Here is an 11,467-nt window from a genome sequence, read left to right on the forward strand (position 1 = left end):
TGTTCCAGAGCTCTAGGTTTCCATACAGTGAATCTCTTTGTATTATTGGAACAATACACCAGAATAGCCTTAAAGGACCTTTTATAGACATATCTCAAACCAAATGGTGGACAGAGGTGATAAACGCTTTTATTGCATGGGTAAATCATAAACCTCTTATTTTATATTTTCCTAGGAACTGTCAACTTGACAATAGTATTGCAATGCCTGGATATTTATTATTATCAATACTGAACTTTAGCTTTGGACAACCAAACACATTTTACATAGGTACCTAATATTATTTTCTTATTTTTTTTTCTCTCCCTCTTTAGTTATTCTATCCTCTACCACCACCACCACCACCATTACCACCATATCTAGTGAAAGGGGAGAATGGATCTGAGGCTATTGCACTCGCTTTATTTTATCTCTTAGCACTTGGAAATATGTTTGTCATTTTGAATTTAATGCAACAACTGTCACGATATTTTGGTGTTACTGGTTAAACAGCATTCCCTTCTTTCCATATCTAGGCACCGATGGCTGCTAAAACAACAGAACAAGGAGGAGAAACCATGGCTTTTAAAAAAATATATTTTATCTATTATTATTTTTAAATTTTTCTGTGTAAGAGTGTATTGCTTGCATGTATGTAAGTGCACCCATGTCATTCAATGCCCATGGAGGTCAGAAGAGAGCATCGTTTTCCCCTGAAACTGGAGTTATAGACAGTTGTTAGCTGCCTTGTAGGTGCTGGGAGTTGAACCCAGGTCTTCTGCAGGAGCATCCAGTGCTCTTAACTGTTGAGCCATTTCTCCAGTTCCACTGACTTTTTAAACAGATTGTTGACAGGAAAAGGACTTATAGGATAAACTTTCAGAAAAGAGGCCATAGAGTTAATTATTTAAATTAATGAGTATTAATAGGAATATCAGCTGCAAATAAATTCCAGAAATATTTAGGTAGAAACCAGCATGTCATCCAGGATTGAGCCCTCATCACTCTATTCTGAGCTGATAGTTTCATATTTACTTTTTATGGTTTGATAAGATTTCACTGATTAGATACTGACTGATCTCTGCTTAGATATGGCGGTTAGGAGCTCCCTAAGTACTCTGATAATTCTCACAGGATGAAATGAGAATATGAAAGTGTTTAAAAACCATAGCATAGGGGCTGGAGAGATGGTTCAGTAGTTAAGAGCACTGGCTGCTCTTGCAGAAGACCTAGGTTTGAATCCCAGCACCCATATGGTGGCTAATAACTATAACTCTAGTTCCAGGGGAATCTGACACTGTCTTCTGACCTCTGTTGTTGCACAACACAGGTGCACTTACATACATTCAGGCAATACACTCATACACATAAAATAAAAATAATTCTTGATGTAACAGCAGGAGCCAGGAAGTGGAAAGAAAGCACAGAGGTAAAGGGAAAGAAAGAGCCTGAAAGAGGGGGATAGTGTGAAACAGATTTTACCAAAGGAGAAATGGGGTAAATGGAGGATATTCAACTGGAGAGGAGGAAAGGATATACAAAGAACCATGAGGGTAAAGGGGAAGAAGGACCTCAAGAGACAGGGGATAATAGGTGACAGGTGTTATCAAGGGGGAAATAGGGGCACTTAAACTGGGGACAGAGGAGGATGGATAGACAGGGAGAGAGAGAGAGAGAGAGAGAGAGAGAGAGAGCGCGAGAGAGAGCAAATAAAGTTAAGGTGGTGTAAAAATCCAGAGGGCAATGTATTAACTCAAAAAGGCCCTGAGAAATACGCTTAAAATATCTGAACACAAGTGCATGTGTATAGCTGAAGGCTATATAACAAGAAACATAGTGTCAGACAGGAGAGACCTCCTTTCAGGTTGTTGGTCGGGGTAGTCAAAAGACTCCCAAAATAACACAGGCTATTGCCACAGCCTTTGATTACCTCCCAGAACTTGAAAGTAAGACCCTATTGCTGAAGACAGGACATATTTTGGACAGAGGACTTGGAACAAGGAAGCTGGAACCAACCTGGAAGCCTTCTCCCTGAAGACTAATTCTTATAGTTCTAGAGGAGACTCTCCAAACTGCTAAGGGATAAAAATCAATCCAGTTCTAAAGCTTAATAACCAAACAACTGGCACAGCAAACTGTCTCTGTTGGTGCAGTAGTAACACATTTATCTAGGGGTTAATCAACAGCTATCTAATTGGACTTAAACCCCTTTCAATGTGAGGGAACTCATGGGTGGCGCTGTAAATATAGCCAAATATACAAGGCTGGAGAGGCCTTAGATCCTAGAGAAAGCCGAATCTCTGTCATATCTCTAGACAAATGAAATTAATTTCTTACTGTATGTTAAATATGGATAAGTATATTTTCAGACTCTCATCAAAGAAGCTTCTTTTTGCAGTAGATAGAGACTATTACAAAGTTCCACAACTGGTCACACATAGAGAATATATCTCTGAGAGATGCCCAGTCTTAAATGACACATCTGCAGTGGAACTTCTACACCTAAGGCTCAAGGAACATAGTGGAACAGGGGGTAGAGAGAATGCTAATACACTCCTCAACTCTCACCAGTGAAGCTTCCTTATACAACAGAGTGTGATACACACAGAAGGCCACAACTGGCTAAGTTTTAGAGAATAAGAGACTGCAGAGGGCATGTCCCTGGATAGGACACTTATATTAAACCTCAGCGACTCAGCTCAGGGATCATTGTGGACGATGGGGTGCATGAACATAAGGAAACAGGCTTTCAGGCCACTGGGAACTTGCTCATTTGAACTTGCAACAGTGGTGACAGCACGCACCAGACCCATGCCAACTCAACTATACAATAACCCAGCATAGAACAAGGGAAATGTTTCCAAATGTAGCCTAGGAGCTATTGGCTAGCTGTTGGGTGAGGGAGAGTAGATCTTCTTTAAGGGAGAGACTTTAGATGGGCTGACTAGACTCCAGTAGATGAACTTGTACCAAAGGACATCTGGGTACAAATGCTTGACCAGATGGGACTTAACATATATGACAGAATGCATGAAATCCAGGGTAGAGGCCTCTGGAGGGGAAAGGGGGGTGTCTAAATTTGATTAAGATCTATTATATAAAGTGTGCAAAAAACTCAATGAAAATATTTTAAAATAAATAAAATAATTATTTTTTGAAAGTCACAGCATAAAAAGGAATTCCTTGTTCTGTGATGACTCTGAAACCTGTTGTCTGTCAATTTCCCCATGCATACATTAGAGCATTAAAAGATCTCTGGTATTTATGAAGAAAGTCTTCAAGGAAGTAAATTTTCCTCTGAGGAAGGACTTTCTCAAGGAAGTATTTTGTACTGAAACATCTGCAGGATCAGGGGGTTACTCAGCGTCTGGTTACTTAGACACCAATGATTTCTTCTCATGTGCTCCTCAAACTGAAAATAGAGATGTAACTTTTCTAGGCATGATAAATTGTGTTAGGTAATTAGATTATTTTCAATGGTAATAACATGGTTCCTGAAATAAATTTTACTAAGTGATCAAGTATCTTGAACATACAGCAAATATATTTATATAGTTTTTAAAATTGAGCATTGGCTTTTTTCATAGAAAACCATGAGAACTCTATCTTCTTACTTCAACACTGGTTCTCACAGGGGTTTAAGGGGAAAAAAAAGCACACCACATTTAGAAAAAAATCATTGCATGACTATATAAGTTGGTGAGATTTATTATTATTATTTTATTAAAATTACCACTGAAGGGGTTGGAGAGATGACTCGGCAGTTAAAAGCACTGGTTGCTCTTGCAGATGACCTGGGTTCAGTTCCCAGCACCCACATGATGCCTAATAACTGTCCATAACTCCAGCTCCAGGGGATACCCTGCATCTGATACCCTCTTCTGGCTTCCACATGCATGCCCTTGATGCTCTTATATACATGCAAGCCAAATACTCATACACATAAAATAAATGAATAATTTAAAAATTATCCACTGAAGTTGTTTTAGCACCTAACATTTTTCAGTTCTGACTGCATAAAATCAGTCTTGCAGACTATTGATAAAGATGAGATACAGCTTATGGATAATGAAATAAGGAAATGTTCCTTCAATATCATGTTTTAAGATAAAATGGAGACCATAGCTAACAGCTGAACATGTAACCGATGCTCAGTGCATACATTTTAATAAAGTAATTTACCAAATAATTAAAAAGGTTTCAAAGTTTCTTAACTCCAGCTTTTTTCTTAGAACTTTCATGAAATGTACCCTTCCTTTCTTCAGAATTTCTGAAGACCTATTCATTAAGAGCATTCCATATATTTATAAGACAATCACAATGTTAAGCAGGGAAATGGCATAAACAGATATATGTTTGTGAAAAGAGTTCAGAAAATGGATTGGATAGAGGGGAAGCCAGACACAAAGGACCATGTAAAAGCCTATTCTACGGACATCTGGAGCTACAGAGTGGCGGTGATATTTCAGAGGAGCAAACGGATGCAGAGAGAACAGGGTTTGAAAGACAAGGTAGTCATGGAAATTGCCAGAAAATGAAATCAGCAATGAGTCTTGGGTGCTAGAGAGGAAAAAAGATCATTGACCAAATGGAGACAACAAAGGGAGATGTTTAGATGTTTTAGGAAACACAGTTATGAGGAGTTTTGAGATGGTGAAGCAGGCATGACCAAAAGTATCTTCAAAAAGAGTCCGGAGTTCCAAAGTCACCACAGTCAAAGACATGCAGGATGTAGGAGGAGGGGTAGACGAAGTAAACAAGGTGTGTGGGATTGCAGGCAATGAGGTCCAAGGGCAGGAAGACCAATGGTTTCCAAACATATAGACAGGTAGTTTTTGTTTTGTTGGCCTGTTTTTTAACTTTTATTTTATGTGCATGACTGTTTTGCCTGCATGTATGTAAATGCACCCATACCTGAAAGGCACATAGAAACCAGAAGAGGGCATCAGGTCCCCTGAAACTGGAGTCACATTTTTAGATGCCATGTGGGTGCTAGGAACTGAGTCCAGGTATTCTGCTGCCAAGCCATCTCTCCAGCCCCAACAAGCAGTTTTTTTTTTTTTTTAAAGATTTTAAAAGTGTGAACAGAGAGGTGAAAGGAGAATCAAAAGACGATGGCATATTTTGGATTGGTGGCTGAGATTTCACTAACAACCTTGACAAGAGCCTATTTAGCATAGGCTGACATAAAAATGATGCTGCACTTTTCTTGAGAGGCGAAGGGAGGTAAGAAAAGTACAAAGTAGCTTTTCCTTTAAAAAACTTTTATTAGCATTTATTACTTATATGGAATTATGCTTTTAATTATGACAGCTTCACACATGTGTACAATGTATTTTATCATATTCATTTCCCATTACTTTAAAGAAGTCTTGTGTGGAAAGAGAAGGATGTTTTAAAATTATATTTAAAACAAGGACTGGAGAGATGACTCAGCAGTTAAGAGCACAGGCTGCTCTTGCAGAGGGCCTGAGTTTGGTTCCCAGCACCCACGTGGTAGCTAACAACCATCCATAACCTCATTTCCAGGGGATCCAACACTCTCTTCTGGCCTCTGGGGACATTGTATGCATAGGTGCATTTGTATACACACAGGCAAAACACATGCACATAAGATAAAAACAAATAAATAAAATATTTTAAATTATGCTTAAAGCAGTGTTCAGCAAACATTTTTTTGTAAAGGGAGAAACAGCAATTTCCAAGAATTTATTGATAGAATAGAGACATACAATTGATTTCTGTGCTTTGACTTTTCAATCTTACCATCTTGCTAAATTCATGTATTAGTTCTAGGATGGTTTTTGTAAACTCTTTAGTATTTTTTATATAGGTAGGTTATTATGTTATCTGAGAATAGCTTTACTTTTTCCTTTGGGTTTTTTTTTTTTTCTTTTGTTTTCTTATTGTATTGGCAATATCCCACAATCTAATGAAAGTGGGACAGAGCTATCCTTGTGTATTGGTTGCTTTTCTGTTGCTGTGATTAAAAACACCAAGGAAACTTATAGAAAAAAGGACTTTATTTCAGCTTACTGTTCACAAGGTTAAAGGTCAATCATGACCGCGAGGCTCGGCAGCACAGAAGCATGGTGGAGCCTGGAGCAGAAAACTGAGCGCTGGCATCCATAAGTGTAAACAGGAAGCAGACAGTGACAAGCACTTGGGGCCAGACTGTGGACTCTCAAAGCTCATCCCCAGTAGAATGCTTCCTCCAGAAAAACTACACCTCCTAGAGATTCCATGACCTCCCTAAACAATGTCACCAACGGGGAAGGGGGGTGGGAAACAGGACACCAAGTGTTCAAATATTTGAGCCTGTAGGGACATTCTCATTCAAACCACCACAACCAGCCTTGTGCTTGAACTTAGGAGGAAAAACAGTCTACTTTCAGTGTTAACTATGTTAGATGTAGGTTTTTAGCAAAAAAAAGCTTTTCTGGTTAAGGAATTTTAGTTCAATTTTTATATAATGGGTTTATATGAATTTTACTTATCTATTGAGATGGTTTTATATATCAATATGATGATTTATTTGTTTAAATGTGAATACCACTTTGCATACACAGGGTGAATTCCACATGGCCATGGAGTCAAATCCTTTAAAATATTGCTGGTTTTCATTTGCCAAAATGTTCTCAAGGATTTTTGTATCTGTTTTCATAAGTAGATTTTTAAAAATTGTTTTCTCTTATTATCTTATTTCTTATTATCTTGTATTTTTAGAATCAGGGTACTTGTGGCCTTATATAATGAGTTGGAAAGTATTTCTCATTTTCTGTAAGAATCTGTAGAGTTGATACTACTTCTTCTTTAAAGATTTGGTAGACTTGACCTTTGATGTCATCTATGTATGACTTTTTCTTTGTTGAAATGATTTTAACTACAAATTGAATTTCTTCAATAGAATACAGGTATATCCCACTTTTCTATTCATTCTGTAAGTTTGGTTTTTTTTCTATCTCACTTCATTGAGTTTTATGACAAATGTGTTCATAATTTTTTCATTTCACATTAATATCTACAGACTCTGTTATAATATCTCTATTCAGTTTGTCCAAAATAGTTGTGAGGGAGAGATGACTCAGCAGTTAAGAATACTAGATATTCTTCCAGAGGACTCAGGTTTGATTCCCATCATTGACATGACAGCTAACAACCATTTGTAACTTCAGTTCCAAGGGATGTGATGCCCTCTTCTGGCCCACATGGGCATTGCACACATGTGGTACACAAATACATGTAGGCAAAACATTCATACATAGGAAATGAAAATAAATAAAATATATTTTAAAAAGAAATAGTGTTATGAGCAGTCTGGCTAAGGAAATTTCTTTAACAGCATTACTAGTGATATTTGGGGAGTTCTAGTGACAGTCTGTGTTGTGAAAGGCAGTCCTGTGCATTGAAGGATTTTAATCTCTATATGCCAGTATCAGCTCACAGTGATGGAATGAAAAACGTTTTCTGACAACTCCAAGTGGCCCCTAGAGGGAAGATAGGGCGGTGAAGAGCAGTTGCCCTGATTAAAACCTGCTAATCCTAGAATTAACGTTTGTACATGAGTACTGTATTTACATTATTTCCACCTCTTCTTCTCCCTCTTGAGCTTTTCCCATGTCCCTCCCATTCCCTCTCTTGTTCATGACCTCTTCTTTAATTATTATTGTTACACACACACATAATTAAAATAATTTTTTTAAAATGTCAGTCCTTTTGTAGTTCTTAAGTGTGATCTGGATTGTCACGTGATGGTGTGAGGTGCACCTCTCTCCAAACTTATGATGTTGGCACATGACCTATCTGATGTGAACTTAGAGGGAAGAGAAAAGTAAGTCAATTCTCTGCAAAAATTTCCTGTGATCCCCTCAACTTAAATAATGAACGGTAGTCTGGATCCCACCAATCCTCGCTGTTTCCTTCCACATACCCTAAAATGAGTTCATGTAGACTACTTCATGTTTCTAAAACAGGCTATAAATGTTAATCGTCGATGTTAAAACTGTCCACTGTGGTGACTGAAGAGTGTGAATACTCCATGGAACCATGTAAGCCTTTTCATGACCTACAACGGTGGTTAAAGATGCGTTTGTTACTGTTTTTGATCTCTGCGCTCACATCGCATATAATACTTCCAGCTCTTTTGATACAGTAAACACTTTTCAAATATCCCTTAGTAAGAGATAGCTGATGCTGTATTCCCAAAGCTTTAAATTCCCAGTAATTGTCTTTTCCCTGACCCTGCCTTAATCTACAATTAAAACAGAAAATGACAGGAACCCTGTCTTCTATCCATTCTACTCACTCAAAAGAGCCGTCCTCTCCTAGAAATACTAACCTGCCCCTTCACAGGGCAAAGTAGATGAGCATGGATCTGAGAAGGTGCTAAATCTCAGTCACCCTTGGCTTGATGGTCTCCCCGAGCAGACGTTCACAAATCCAGGAAAAAAGAAGAGAAAATCAGGATTGGTTGTGGCAGTATTAGCAGAAATGAAAGAATAATGCCAGCAATTATCAGGCAGGCAGTTAGAATTCTGATTTTGTGGCCTTTGTATCTTCTAAGATCTTGCCTCTAGGCAAGCCAAGCTCCAAAACTTACTTGTTATTAGGAATTCTTATAAGGACTAAAGAAATGCCAATCTTTATAGAGTGTACCAACAAAGCCTTAAAAGAGTAGTCAAATATGAGTCAGTCATGGTCACCGAGCTGATGTTTCTCAGTATAAATTTGATGTCTTACCATACACCCTGGTCAAAGGTCATAAGTATCTCTCTGTTGAAAACTGCACATACCCCAGACATTGTTTTGTTTACCACTTCAGTGGTTCTATGAAACCCCAGACTGCCTCCCTCTCAGCGGACTTGGGTTTGAACGATGGACTGCTGCCCTTCCAGGGCATAAACATATGAATGGTCCTCTGCAAACTCATTGTTGCTCATCAGAGTAACCTGTATTCTTTTCAACTCTGCTCTCATATATGCTTAAGAGATAAATTCTGCATTTTGTTCCCTTAATGGTAATAATAAGTCAACGAGAGAACTTAAGAAAAACCTTTTTTTCTGTCTAACTGCCTGGTCTTCTGGTGGTACCTCAGCCAGCAGCATTAATAGCTCAGCGCACTCACAGCCAGCATTAACTTTCATCCTAAAAGTAATTACCACATTACAAAGGAATACATGAATATAAGAACAGAGACAGCACGCATGCCGAGCACCATCAAACCACGCACAAGAAACGGGCACAAAAGATGAACAGAGATTCGCTAAAGACAAAGCCTTACATTTAACAATAAGGTGCGGGAAAGGTTTTTTTTATCATGTTGATTAATATAAAAGGCTTAACATTAACTTTTATGATCTCTCTTTAGAAATATGATTCACTGTCACTCATGTTATGCATTTGTCAAGAAGATGCTAATAACTAAATTAACTAAGTAAAAAAAAAAATACAAAGCTAATAACTAGTAAGAGCTGTAGTGAGCATGGCCCATTTCCAAGGAATTAGGGCTTTTGTGGTATTGTGTTTGTTTGTTTGTTTGGGTGGGTTGTTTAATTATTCAAAGAAATGTACACTCATTCTGGGTCATCCAGGATTGATAGTCAAAGGCTAAAGAATTGGGCCTCATACTACCCGGGAAGAATTTTTATAATACGGCCCTCATTAAACTGATCTTTGTCAGCAGTTCCCGCATGGCAGTTCTCCAGCCTATTGGAATGAGTGGCTAGAAGTGAAACCCTACTGCAAATGTGCATGTATGCGTATGTTCAAGTACGTGTGAGTGCACATGTGTGCAGCAGTCAAAAGACAGTCTCAGGTGCCATTCCTTAGGCACTGTTCATTTTTTTTTTTTTAAACTTACATAGGCTCTCTCACTGGCCTGGAACTTGACACATAGCCTAGGCTGACTGGCCAGTGAGCACCAGAGATCTACCTGTCTCTACTTTCTCAGTGCTGGGATTGTAAGTTCAGGCTACCACACCACAGGTATTTTTTTAAATGTGGATTCTGTGGATCAAGCTCAGATCTTGATACTTAGAAACCAAACATGACCAATGGAGCCATCTCCCCACCCTCAACAGTCAAGCTGATGGCTTTTCTGATTAAAGCCATCTGTTTGCCCATTAAGGAAACTAGTGAAAACTAATCCTAATAACCTTTGTTTTCAAAATAATAGAAGACAGAGACTGGTCTATCTTGTAAATATGATTATTTTATCAAATCATATGGTACAGAGAAACCATGAGGAACTCGGTGTGTTTTCAGGTAGACAATTAACTCTAAAAGCCTTTTTTAAAAGTCATATGGAAACCTACTGCTGCAGAAGCTTTTAAAAATATATACATATATAAAAAGAATTTCAATGGAATTACCCATAGCAGACACCACAGGTTAGCAAATAAAAAGCCTAATGCCAGCAATGGGCTCTTGTGCTGTGTGACAGCTTCAGTTACCAACTGGGGAGGGGGCCCTCAATTGGGGAACTGCTTCCACTGGACTGGCCTCTGGTCATGTCTGTGGGGGAATTTTCTTGATTGTTGAGTGATATGGGAGGACCCAGCCCACTGTGGGTGGTGCCACCCCTGGGCAGGTGGTCCTGTATTGTATAAGAAAGTGGGCTGAGCACAGACCAGGGGAATCTTGATACTTAGAAACCAAACATGACCAATGGAGCCATCTCCCCACCCTCAACAGTCAAGCTGATGGCTTTTCTGATTAAAGCCATCTGTTTGCCCATTAAGGAAACTAGTGAAAACTAATCCTAATAACCTTTGTTTTCAAAATAATAGAAGACAGAGACTGGTCTATCTTGTAAATATGATTATTTTATCAAATCATATGGTACAGAGAAACCATGAGGAACTCGGTGTGTTTTCAGGTAGACAATTAACTCTAAAAGCCTTTTTTAAAAGTCATATGGAAACCTACTGCTGCAGAAGCTTTTAAAAATATATACATATATAAAAAGAATTTCAATGGAATTACCCATAGCAGACACCACAGGTTAGCAAATAAAAAGCCTAATGCCAGCAATGGGCTCTTGTGCTGTGTGACAGCTTCAGTTACCAACTGGGGAGGGGGCCCTCAATTGGGGAACTGCTTCCACTGGACTGGCCTCTGGTCATGTCTGTGGGGGAATTTTCTTGATTGTTGAGTGATATGGGAGGACCCAGCCCACTGTGGGTGGTGCCACCCCTGGGCAGGTGGTCCTGTATTGTATAAGAAAGTGGGCTGAGCACAGACCAGGGGAGCAAGTCAGTAAGCAGCATTCCTCCACGGCCTATGCTTCAGCTCCTGTTTCCAGGTTCCTGTCCTGAGTTCCTACCTTAGGTTCCCTCAGTGATGAACTCTGACCAGGGAGATGTAAGCCAAATAAGCCCTTTCCTCTCCAAGCTGGTGTTGGTCAGAGTGTTTTGTAGCAATAGAGAAGCAAACTAGAACAGGCTTTATTTTGGAGTTGCTGATGGGGATCCCATAAACCCTCAAACAA

The 11,467-nt window shown here is 39.0% G+C and overlaps 1 non-coding gene across 1 annotated transcript; it reads left to right on the forward strand.

Moving 5' to 3' along the window:
* The first annotated feature begins 7,689 nt into the window (after positions 1–7,689).
* Positions 7,690–7,788, forward strand: LOC115071994. Its single transcript, XR_003851054.1, has one exon. It is a non-coding gene; the product is annotated as a small nucleolar RNA U13 (small nucleolar RNA).
* Positions 7,789–11,467: the final 3,679 nt, after the last annotated feature.

This window comes from Nannospalax galili, unplaced genomic scaffold, assembly GCF_000622305.1.
Source record: "Nannospalax galili isolate Female #2095 unplaced genomic scaffold, S.galili_v1.0 scaffold2280, whole genome shotgun sequence".
Taxonomy (NCBI): domain Eukaryota; kingdom Metazoa; phylum Chordata; class Mammalia; order Rodentia; family Spalacidae; genus Nannospalax; species Nannospalax galili.